Genomic DNA, 13,058 nt, shown 5'->3' on the forward strand with positions numbered 1-13,058 from the left:
ATCACAATGACATATAGACAAATCAGTAGGACGCTAAAACAGAAACATTATTTTTAAATATTAACTTTCTGATAATACATCTAAGATACATCATGATATGTTAGATAACCCTGAGCAGATGCTTAATAATTACTAATGTAATATGACAAATACAGCTACAGCCTACGCTTGCTTTTTATATCTGGCATTTTTGTTTAAACTGTATGTTTTCCATTTACAGTGCTGCAAGAAATAATATATTCTGCAGAATAGCCAGATACTGTATTAAAAAATGCCGTAGCAATACCAATATGCATTAATTTTCATTTTGAAAAGTACTTGAAATAAATAATAATTTACATAAAAGCAGCCAGCCTCGTATCTTTAAAAGACCCAAAATTAGTAGTGGAAAGTCGACATTATTCCTGTTCTTTTGTTTTTATGTGATATTAATGAACTTTGTTGAATAACTTTTTGGGGATTTTTATAATTTTTGTACTGATATCTGTGCCTTAAAAGTCCCGTTCCAAACTGATTTTGCTATAACCTTCCAACTGGGGACATGGCATGGTTTATCTTGGGGGTCAAAATACTCAATGCAATTGTACATTATGTGGCTCACATTCGCTGGTCACATTTGCTACAGTTATGATGCAGCTAATGTACTGTTGTAAATGTCACATCCGCCAATTAGTTATCTGTGCACTTGAAACTGCAGTTGAAAGTAAATTAAATTCAAAAATTTCAAAATAAGAATAACAGAGTGCAGCGCAACCCAAAGCTGACCCCTGAACCAACAGGTACTCAAACGCATTTTCCCTTTAAGGGCATATAGACGCTCCAGGTTTAGTTCTTCAGCATTCCTGTACACTCCCAGCAATATCAATCCATCATAAAATAGGAAAAAGAGAGCCCATAGTGTTCTCCATATAACACATTTAAAGTGGTTCTAAAGGCTCAAGGTTTTTTACCTCCATGCATTGTGTGCATAAAGGTAAAAAACCTTCTCTGTGCAGCATCCCCCATAACCCCCCTAATACTCACCTCAGACCCCTCTATGGGGTTTCGGCTGTCCCGGGACTCCCCCTTCTCATTGGCTGAGTCAGAAGCGGGCTAGTTAGCAAATCAGAAGAGAGAGGGGCGGGGACGAGCCACGGCTCCATGTGTGAATGGACACATAGAGCAGCGGGTGCCCCCATAGCAAGCTGCTTGCTCTGGGGGCACCCGACAGGAAGGAGGGGCCAGGATAGTCTGCAGGGGACCCAAGAAGAGGAAGATCAAGGCTGCTCTGTGCAAAACCACTGCACACAGCTGGTAAGTACAGACATGTTTGTTATTTTTTCTTAAAAAAAAAAAAAAAAAAAATTAAATATAGAAATTTAATAAATAATGCACCTAATAAATAACCTATCACTAATAAAACAATTCAAGTCAAATTTACATTATGACCAGTAGGAGCTGAAACTTTAGTCTCATAGATGCAAAAGGATTATCTATGGCTAATACTTCTCAGATAATTACCTCCCCTCCAACTCCTAACAACTTTTTCTATGTCCCAAAACTCGAAGACACTGGGATCTTTGTTATAAAAGTCTCTAAAATGTTCAGACACACTATGATTCGTTTCCCCTTTTTTAATATTATCTACGTATTCTATCAACTTCACAGACAACTGCCTAGTAGTCCTCCCCACATATTGAATCTTACAGGGGCACTCTAACATATAAACTACCCCTTTAGACATACATGTAATAAGATCTCTAATTCTATAGTTCTTTCCAGTAGCTGTAGCCACAAACTCCTTCGGTTTTTTAATATTAGATGTAGCACACCACACCTGCAAGCTACACATCTACCACATGCATAAAAAACGGCCATGTTAGGAACATCTCATTTTTTTTCTTTTTATGGGGGGATCTATGACTCCAGGAGCTACCTTGTCTCTCAATGTAGGTGCTTTACGATATATAAACTTGGGGAGAGGTGGTAATAAGGGACCGAATACATTATCCTTTTGAAGGATCATCCAATGCTTTCTAATATTTTTTTCTATATCTCTATACTGTATGTTATAATCAAGCAAAATACCATGTTCAAGCCCTTCCTTAGCTTCTCTATTGTTAATATTACTAATCCATAATTTTCTGTCCAATCCTTTAACTTGTTGTATCTCCCCCTCAATTACAGACCTTCTAGAACCTTTCTGGATGAACCTTCCAGCCAGATTTTCTGACTGTTGTTTGTATTCCGCCTCCGAGCAACAATTATGTCGCAGTTTGATAAATTGCCCCCTAGGTATATTACATAGCCAGGATCCAGCTGTCCATACTAATATAACTGTTATAGTCCGTGGGTTTGAAATGACTTAGGGTTTTATTCTGCCCCTCCCATTTATAAATTTCCAAATCCAGGAATATAATAGTACCAAGATCCATATTCCAAGTTAAAGTAATATTCCTGTCATTATCCAGAGTATCCATACATTCTTGCAAAGACTCCAAATTCCCGCCCCAGATCAAAAATAAATCATCAATAAATCTTTTGTAACAAAGGAGTTGCTTTGGCCAATTCCTAAAAATTGTCTTCTCCTTCCAGTGAGCCATAAATATATTTGCCACACTAGGAGCGAAACGAACACCCATCGCAACTCCGATAATTTGTAAAAAATACCTAGAATCATACCAGAAATAATTATGTAATAAACACAACTCTAAACATCATAGTATATATGTACTTACCCTATTAGATGTTCCATATTTATTCAATGCCCACTTTACTGACCTAATGGCATCCTCATGACTATTAAAGGTGTATAGTGAGCTTACATCTGCTGTAACCAGTATACATGAATCTGAAAAGGGCAAAATCTCTAAAATTTGTAATGAATGGTTCATATCCTTCAAATATGCGTCTATAGACACAGCTACAGTTTGGAGGAAAGAATCAATATACTGTCCCAACCTAGGTGTAACAGAATCAATCCAATTAACTATAGGTATGCCAGGAGGTTTTTCAGCATTTTTATGCATTTTTGGCAAAAAATAAATTATGAGGGTACGAAAAGAAATAGGATCCAAATACAAAGCTTCATCTTTGTTAAGAATACCTCCTTTCTCTCCTTTCTTAACTAATCTATGCAATGTTAGCTTATATTAATGGACAGGGTCTTTAATTAACACTAAATATGTATTCCGATCATTTAATATTCTATTAATCTCTTCCTTATAATATTCCTTGCCCATTACCACCAATTCCCCCCCCCCCCCTGCTTATCCACTGGGTGAATCACTACATCCTTACTAGCTTCTAAATAAATCTTTGATCCCTTGTTTCACAAATTCTGAGACTTTTAATTTTTCCAAATCCTCAGCAGCCATATTCCGCAAAACATATATGCTTACTATCTAAATTCTGGGGTTTGAATACCGATCTGTTCCACAAATCAGAATGTATATTATCATATTATCTTGCAATCCAGGATGAACTTTAGCTGTATTAGTTAGGAAATATTTATTAACATTTGGGCTCCTCACATATTTCTGTATATTAATATATTTATCAAATGTATTCATATTTTTCACAGGCGCATATTTAAAGCCCTTATCCAATGTTTTAATTTCATGTTCATTTAAAGCGACCCCACTAATGTTAAAAATCCCAGCTCCTAGTTGAGTTTTTTCTCTTGTTTTCTTCTCCCAGCTCTCTTCCCTCTCTGTATCACGTACGTGGTGATGGAGGCCAGTGGAGAGAGGGCTTCCCTTGCGGCTAAGTTCCGGACTCCCCTGAGAGTGGGACAGCGGGAGTCAGGCCCAAAGTTGCACAGGTCGCCTGTAGGAGTGCTGGTTGGTGGTCCACTCAAGAGCACAGCTGGTGCACGGGGATAGGTCTGCAGACTGGAGGCGCCTGTGCGTGGTATGCAAGCCTTCTGGGATTTGGATGTTTGCGGGTTAGTCAGTTTGAGCTAAAGTCAGGTACCGGGTGGGAAACAGAACAGACGTGGTCAGGTGGGATAGCCGAGGTCATACACAGAGGAGCGAAAGAGAGAGTATCCTTTAGCCAAGCCGAGGTCAGATCAGGGGTTCAGTAGAGCAGACAAGTCCAAGTACAAGCCGGGTCAGAATCAGGAAGTCACAAGCCACAGGAAACAGGAACAAACCACGGGGAGCTATAGATCATCCAGCAACCAGAGGAAGTGATGAGCCTCCTTATAAAGGCCGTCTGGCACCAGACTGAGGCTGATGTGTCCTTCTGCGGCCATGTAGAGTATTGGCAGAAACGCCAGAACTTCTGCTGTGGACAGGACCCTGACACTCTGTCTCTTCTTTTTCCAATTGGTGTCTGATTTTTAATACCGCCTGCTGGGGCTCGTTGGGGAATTAAAAATCTATTATAATTGGGCACATCATTCCTCCTCCAATTGGACTGACCCATAAATTGTGGTTGAAAATTAGGGTGATTGTTCATCTCTTTATTATTATAATAAGGTCTGGGGGACCTAGGTCTATAATTGCCCCTTTGATTGAACCCCCTATCTCCACCCTGATTCCATCCTGGTTGTGCTCGCCCATTAAAATTCTGTCTCACAGGGGCATTATTCTTAAAATAAGGAGTCTCCCCATTCATCCTCTACTGTTGCTGATGACTAAGAGATTTCCTCCATTAAGAAGGCCAGCAGAGGATCTGGCAGAGGATACTTTTTCCTTTTCTTGTGTCCCTGCCCGAGAGGAGACTACACTAGTTTCTTTCACCCCCCCCCCCCCCCCCACACACACACACACACACACACATTGCCGTCTAAAAACGTGTTCGTTCTTATAATCTCCCATGTCTCTAATACATTTCTTTCTTTTCTTTTCTCTGGTGTCTCTATCCCACTTCTCTATTTTAGTTTTCAATTCCCCTGACAGTTTAATAAACTCCGGATTTTCTTTTTGGGGCTCTATATGATCTTTTTTTTCCTTAATTTGTGCTTCTAATATTTGCATTTTTCTTTGTTTGCGTTTGTGCAAACATTCCATAAGTTCTTTTCCTTTGCTATTGAAAAAACTCCTTCATTGAGTCCTCATCAACCAAACCATCATTTGTTGGTACATCCCACCTAAGGCATCTAGGTACCATATCATTATCAATATATTGCTCAAACGAAACCATATGCCACCAGGCCCTAGTTTTCTTTTCAAAGATGTGACCAAGTTTTCTAAAAGCGTAATCGAAATCACCGAATTTGACAGTACTTTTCTCCCCTGAGAATACAACCTCTAAATTCACTTGTCTGTATTCAAGAAAATCAAATATTTCCATGACTGCTGCAAATAAATTTTGTGAAATTCAAAGTAAAAAAACAGTAACCAAATGTCTCAATCTACGCTGTCATCCAAAAACAAAACTAAATATGATGCATATAAAAAGGATGCAAAAGCTACTTATAGGTTTTTCACATAACCCAATAAATAATCAAAATAAGAATAATAGAGTGCAGCGCAACCCAATGTGCAAGTGTATACATAAAATGATTATAATCTAAACATATCTGTAATGTTCATAAGGTAAGTGAATGTCCATCAGATCCACGTAATTAAAACAGTTCCCATTCACCAATCCGTGATTCCTTATAATCCTCGTATTCTTCAATATGTGACAAACCACCTTCACCAGAAGAATTGGCCGCTCACCTTTAAAAGCTGACCCCTGAACCAACAGGTAGTCAAATGCACTTTCCCTTTAGGAGCATATAGAAGCTCCAGGTTTAGTTCTTCAACATTCCTGTACACTCCCAGCAATATCAATCCATCATAAAATAGAAAAAAGAGAGCCCATTGTGTTCTCCATATAACACATTTATTAGAAGAAGTGGGAATACACTTACAATAAAAGGCACTCCACTGTGCGGGTTTACAAGCCAAGTAATCAACGTTACTTAACAATGTTTAGGAGCAGGTTTGGCGTCAGCTCCACATCTACTAAGGAAGTACCGCCTTTGGACAATACACATGCAGGAGGGCAGAGCCATGCATGTGACATCATCCCATGGCCATCTTGCCTGATTGTGGTAACGATTACTTTGCTATTTGGTATTTGGTTACTGTTTACTGTAAAAAAAATTTGGCATCTCTAGAAGTATATTCACATAATTTTATGGGCAATAATCAAATCACAACAGTAATATGCTCTCAGAACGTACCTTTAATATTGTAGAGGAAGATGAAAGAAAGAGCGTACAAACCTTGCGCATTACCTCAATAAATAGTGACTAATTTTATTAATAAGGAAATATACTCACAAAATGATTGTATAACAGGCATAAATAACCATAATCCAAACAGGGTTACAGGTAAATCAAAAAGGGGGCGGATGAATTCTAACGCGTTTCGAATCATTTTGTGAGTATATTTCCTTATTAATAAAATTAGTCACTATTTATTGAGGTAATGCACAAGGTTTGTGCGCTCTTTCTTTCATCTTCCTCTACAGTTTTATTAAGCTTCCCCAGCTTCATGATAGAGCTGCACAACCTCTGATCACCAGTGGATGAATACACAACACGCTGCTTGTCACTAACGCCTGTTTGATCTGAGTCCTTGAGCGCAGGAGATAATGGATCTTTCGTACCTTTAATATTACCAGATGCAAACTACAGTATTAGTTCTGCTCAATTAACTGAAATAGTTCCTGAGAAATAGGGTTCTTCCTGCTACTTTGTGCTATTAATTGAAATGTCGCTAATCGCAAACTTTTTTTTTTTTTTATAGCTTTGGATAGAATGGAGAGGAATAAGAACAGCTGTCAGTTTTTATTGCTGTCTGTTCCCCCAATAGGGAGATTCACCTTCTCTATTTGCCCTGTTTACCGTTATCGAAATTGAAAGTAAACGAAAAGACCAAATTTTGGGTTGCCATCAGAACACTAATATAGGAAAAATCTTCCAGTGGGGAAAGTAGTTCTGGTGACCCTGGTGACACACCGGGATTCCCTCAGTTTGGAGGCTAAGGGACAGGAAGTGAAGGGAAATTTTCCAATGGGACACTGGCAGGGTTTTTAACCCTTCATTACTCTGACTAAAATGAAAACAGTTTTGCTTTTAGTTCCACTTTAATAAGGCCACCACCATGGTTGTTCCTAACCCCAGTTTGTCATTTAGATATCATTGATTGTCTGCCTTCTGTCATTCATTTGTTTTACATTGACCCTGACCTCTGCTGGTACCTTGGCCTTATTTGAATGCCAGCTGTCCTGACCATTGCTACATTTTGGTCCTGTAAAGAGCAGCTCCTGCCAGGTTCTCTGAACAGCAAAGCAATACAATAAATCCCTTGAATTAATATAAGGGAAAATTGTACAACTGTAGCTTAACTGGATCTGACTTTGGCTTAGAAAACTTTGCCAGTTGCTTGGCTTGCGAATGGATCATGGCGGTGGCAGTATGTGTAGTGAAGAGGAATACACAGGACCAGTAGATGTAAGAACTGGAATAATAAGAGCAAACATTGATATGGCAGAATAATTTGCCAGAAAGACTTGAAAATGATCCATAAGAGTAAATAAACCTTGGAGTCTTTGGATTTTATGATCTTGCTTCCTGATACTTGAGTCACCATGATAAAGGTGTTGCAAATGATATGTGAGCAGGCTCCAAGGCCTAAGTGACTTGTCAAGCGTTCATATGAAGCTCATGTCAGCAACAGAAAAGGTGGACCCTGCTGAAACACAAAGCCTAACAAATGTTTACTATTCTCAAGCAACTCCTTTCGGAAAGTACTGGTTTGCTGTTTGCTGCTCTTATATTGTGTCCTTCAGGTCTGATTCAGTAAGACAACTTATGCATGGTAGGAAGTAGAGAACTTGGTGGCTAACTCCAGTCAAAATGTTTTTATTTAGTGTTAAAAAGAGTGGGTTTTCTTTTTCATCTATACTGCTTTGGGGAGATTTTCCCATATGTTCTGTTCTTGTAACACCAGTAAAAGCAATAGGGGTATAATTATCAGGATAGGAAAGCACAGACTGCAATAAAAAAATTATTTCCCAGTCTATTAAAAAACGTATTTTTCTTTCTATCCCCATTGCAAAGATTGTCATAACAGGATTGAAGGGAAATTTTTCTAACAGGAACAGAAACATGAGTTCCTGGTGCCAACCTGGCAGCATACTACCACATGTATGCTGCTATGGACTGTTGCCAGGAAAGAAAAATTATGGTAGGTATTAGATAACATTTTCTATTAAGAAAAGAGAAGTATGGGTTTAACAAAAAATTTATTATACTTACCTAGGTGAATGAAGCAGCAAACCGATGCTGCAGCTGTTGCCCACCGACTCTGCACAGAGAACTGAGTGATCAAACACTGCAATTGCTCAATTCTCCACCTCTGCTCTGAGCAGAAAGCTGGGACTATCAGTCTCTGGCTCTCTGCTTTGCCCCTCCAGCACTCACTGGAGCACTGGGCTGTGAAGGGGATAAGAGGGGCTGGCTCAAGTTCTCGGCGGATCGCTAAGAGGCGAGCCAAGTGCAGGTTTAGGCTTCTGGGTGGATCCCGATATGGTTGGGATATTTTCAGAGCCTGGACCGGATCATTGACGTCAGAAGACAGCAGGCTTTAGCCCGATGTTGGCTTTAAATGGGTCACAGGAGAGCAGAATGAACTGTACTCCTGTGATCCATAGGAGAAGTATAGCCAAAAGAGCTTTGGCTATACTTCTCCTTTGATAAAAATGTGATCCAGGCTTTAACCCTTTCTTGATCTATCAAAAACTAAATATGAACATTTTGGCTGGAGTTTAAATAAATGTGGTCAAGCAGCATATAATTATATCATAAGACAGGCATTTATCAGGAAATTTTACATTCAAGCTGAGTGAGCAATGGCTGTGATCAAAACTAGAACAGCATCAAAGGAACACAAAAAATAAATAACTTTTTCTATCTGAGGCACTGTTGTGATACACAGCAGGGGCGGACTGACCATTTGGAAACCAGGGCCCAGGCAGTAGGCATGAGATGCCCCTGGTACCTTTTTCATAGGCTTTTTTGAGTTTGGGCAAGGACACAGGGGCCCCATGATCCCCTATGACCCGTGAGTTGTCAGTCAGCCCCTGATACACAGATTAGAATGTATACTATATCTCAGATAGCTTAAGTTTTAATAAAAACTATTGCAAATAAATTAACAGTTAGTGGGGGCATGTGCATAAAAACATTGCACCCTGCCACAGTAAATAAGTGACAGCAATGGAGCCCAATCTAGGAAAGGACAGATGCCAGCTGTCCCTAGGGGGTGAGCAGGAAAGTCTACACTATCTAAGCAGGAAGCCTATACTATCTACTGCTATTTGCAAAAAGCTCATACATATAACCATGATATCCATACAGTAAACTCAGGAGTATTTTTTACCTAGAAATCAACCTCCTATATAGATATGATATCCTAAAAAAGAACAAAAAAGTTATACTGTCTGCCATTATTTTGGAATGTTGCCCAAAGGGCAGAAATGTTCTTTAATGTGTCACTAAACGAGTCAAGCTACAGTAAGTTTTCATAGTGCTGGTATAAAGTGGTTTGCATTCATGAATATTGTATGATGGCAAACGTTAGATTGTGTCCACTGCCCACCAGCTGCGCCATCATTTTCCAAATTGTGGACAATGGAAAAGTATTAAACTTACCTTTCCAAACCTTTCCCTCCTTCAACAGATAACCAAGCCACACCACTCCAACACTATTGTCCAGGTTTTCCGTATTCCTTTACGATATTTAATATACAGGAATAAGGAAGGCGAGAATGAGGGGTGTAGGCAGTGGGCATATACCACAAGAGTACATATATGTTACTTTTACTTGTGGAGTCAAGAGGAAATACCATGTGAGTACAGATTAAGAGATAATAGAATGTTTTATTAGTATATCAACAATGTAAAACCTGAACCTGTGATAACTATACAGTATGTAACATGCATACATTTTTACAGTTCTTTTATTACTTTTTTCATAAATCAATCTCACATAAACAACACTTCATCTTGGTGATTTTTGTTTACATTACATGATAACCTACTCTCCCATAGCCATAAATAATTGCTTTCATGTTTGTCACAAACACATGTTCACACCCAACTTCAACAACCATTACAAAGCTTTTTATATTCCCCAAAAAAAGAAAATGTAAATATTCATATATACCTGGATGGCTCTTCAGGTTATCATGGTCGATGAGAAGGTTAATGGGGTGTACCAGCCCTCTGGACAGAATATTGGACCCTGTAAGTTTCAACGTAACCTCAGTGAGAATGCAGGAAGTTGAACACTAAGTGCACTTTGATCTGTAAAACTGAATGATATGTCCAGTGTAGATTTATTACCTAGAACAGGTAATAAAACACGCATCTAAGTCTAAGCAATGCTGAATATTAAGCAGGAGAAAAGTTTCACAAGGAAAGTCTAAAAACCTTATCAGTAGCAGTACATGGAACAAAGACCCTGAACGTCTATCCTCACCTATAACTTCTCAAGTAGGTCATTCTACAATATGCCATGTTAGACCTCATGAACACAGGTAGAACAAATATTACTTTTAAAGGTATTTTCTATTTTTTTTTGCCTCTGAACATAGCTCTATTTTAGGCAATGTGTCCATGGACATTGTGGCATTTAGATTTGTATTTTAGAGCAGCATTTAGGGGCCCTAAAAAATACATCAAACCTGAATTTGGAGAGGAAGTTACTGACATACGTTACACACATATTCTCACAAATGCACGTGAATACATTCTACTTGCTAAAATAAATTAATATTCTAACAAGTAGAATAAGTTTATGTGCACACATTTCTAAACCAAATTTGCCTGTAAATACACAAAATTACAAACCAAGCATTTTTTAACCAGTTGCTGCCTGCCCACAGAACATTTACTGTGGGTGCGTGGCAATGGCAGGCTAGATGACGTACATCATCCAGCTGAGGAACATGGAGAGTGCTACTCCTGTGACAGCGGATTCCAGCTCTGGGTGGGTACTGACCCACTATGCGATCACATGGTTACAATGGAAACAAAGCTGTTATGAATGAACTTCATTCATAGCAGCTGTGATTCCTATAGTGATGCTATGATTGGCCCACAACTATCACATGGCACCTGGGCCAATCACAGCATCCTGTACCATATGATAGCTGTGGGACAATCACAGCACACATTAGTAATCACAGCTGTTATGAATGTAACCCATTCATCGCAGTTCAAAACATTGCTGTTACAGTGATCATCAATGTAAATACACAAAATATAGTGATGATCACTGTTACAGTGATCCTCACTGTAACAGCAATCAAAGTGTAAAAAGGAAAACAAAAATCCTTGATTACCTCCTCAGACTAGTACTGAACTACTCTGATGAAAGTATGTAACAAAAAAGTAAAAAAAAAAAGAAAACAAATGGTTAAAAAAAGTAAAAATCTATAAAGTGTATTTTCTCCAAAAGATTTGCGTTTGAAAAATCGCTACGCAAATACTGTGTGATGTACAAAATTTCAACACCCACCATTTTATTCTCTAGGGCCTCTGCTTTAAAAAATATATATAATGTATGGAGAATCAAAGTAATTTTCTAGCAAAAAACTATTTTTTCCTGTGAACAAAAAGTGTCAGAAAAGGCTTGGTTTTCAAGAGTGGGTGACGTGTGGCATAAGCTTCTAATGTTGGCCCTGAAATGCCAGGATAGTAGAAGCAACCCCTCCAAATGACCCCTTTTTGGAAAATAGACACTCCAAGGTATTTGCTAAGAGGCATGGTGAGTGTTTTGGAGATTTCATTTGTTGCCACATGTTTTTGGAAAACAAAGAAAGAAAACAAAAAAAATATTTTTTCTTATCTTTTTTCTTTTTCAAAACCCTGTGACAAAAATTATATCTGTACCCTGCACACTCAAGAATCTCTCATCGTACACCCTGTGCCCTCCAGGATTCCTACAATTCCCCTTACACCCCGCACATCCAGAATCAACCACTATACACCCTGCATCCTCCAGAGTCTACCCATATGCCCTGCATCCTCCAGGATCCCCCAATACTTACCCTGCACCCTCGTAAATCTTCCCACTATACACCCTGCACCCTCCAGAATCCCTCACTATACACCCTGCACCCTCCAGAATCCCTCGTTATACACCCTGCACCCTCCAGAATCCCCACTATACGCCTGCACTCGCACAATTTCCCCATACACACTACATCCAGAGCATCCTGCATGCTTCAAAAATTCCCCCATACACCCAGCACCCTCCAGGATCCTCCACATGCATCTTGCATCCTCCAGAATTCACCCATACACTCCGCATCCTCCAGAATCCCCCACCATAGACCCTGCACCCTTCAGAATCCCCCATACACCCTGCACCCTCCAGAATCTAACAATGCACTCTATATTCTCCTGGATCCACCCATACACCCTGCACCCTTTAGAGCCCCACTATACATCCTGCATCCTCCAAGATACCCCTATATACCCTTAACCCTCCAGAATCCCCTACAGAATTCACCCTGCATCCTCCATTATCCCCCATATAAAATACATCCTACAGAATCCCCCAATACACACTCCATCCTTCAGAATTCCCACACACTCTGCACCCTTCAGAATCTCCCCATATATTCTACATTCTCTTAGATCCCCCCATACACCCTGCACCCTCAATAACCCCACCATACACCATGCATCCTCCAAGATATCTCTATACCCTGCACCCTAAGGAATCCCCTGCATCCTTCAAGATTTCCACATACAGTATATCCTGCTTTCTCTAGAATCCCCCCATAAATTATGCATCCTGCAGAATCCTATCCATACACCCTACATCCTCCAAAATCTCTTCATGAACCCGGTGCCCTTCAGCATTCCAACAAACACCCTTTAACCTTCAAAATCTCCCTATAGCTAGCAGCTAGACAGGTCTCCTTTGGGTACATCTCTCCTGTTTACTCACATATGGCTGTGCAACATGCTGGGACCTGTAGTTACACACCAGCTCCATCTTCACCTTTCATACAACCTGTCCTCCCCTGCCGTATACAGTCTACCTGAGCACAGCTCTTCG

The 13,058-nt window shown here is 39.6% G+C and overlaps 1 protein-coding gene across 1 annotated transcript in view; it reads right to left on the minus strand.

Moving 5' to 3' along the window:
• Nucleotides 1–10,259, minus strand: part of LOC149435335 (adhesion G protein-coupled receptor G4-like) — a 134,848-nt gene extending 124,589 nt beyond the window's left edge. Inside the window, exon 1 of the mRNA XM_089662767.1 lies at nt 10,152–10,259. The gene's annotated coding sequence lies outside the window, so the exon portion shown is untranslated. The remainder of the gene's footprint in view (nt 1–10,151) is intronic.
• Between the last annotated feature and the right edge of the window lie 2,799 nt (nt 10,260–13,058).

The sequence above is a fragment of the Staurois parvus genome, unplaced genomic scaffold (assembly GCF_062004578.1).
Source record: "Staurois parvus isolate SC_StPar_1 unplaced genomic scaffold, SC_StPar_1.0 ptg001535l, whole genome shotgun sequence".
In the NCBI taxonomy this organism is placed as follows: Eukaryota; Metazoa; Chordata; class Amphibia; order Anura; family Ranidae; genus Staurois; species Staurois parvus.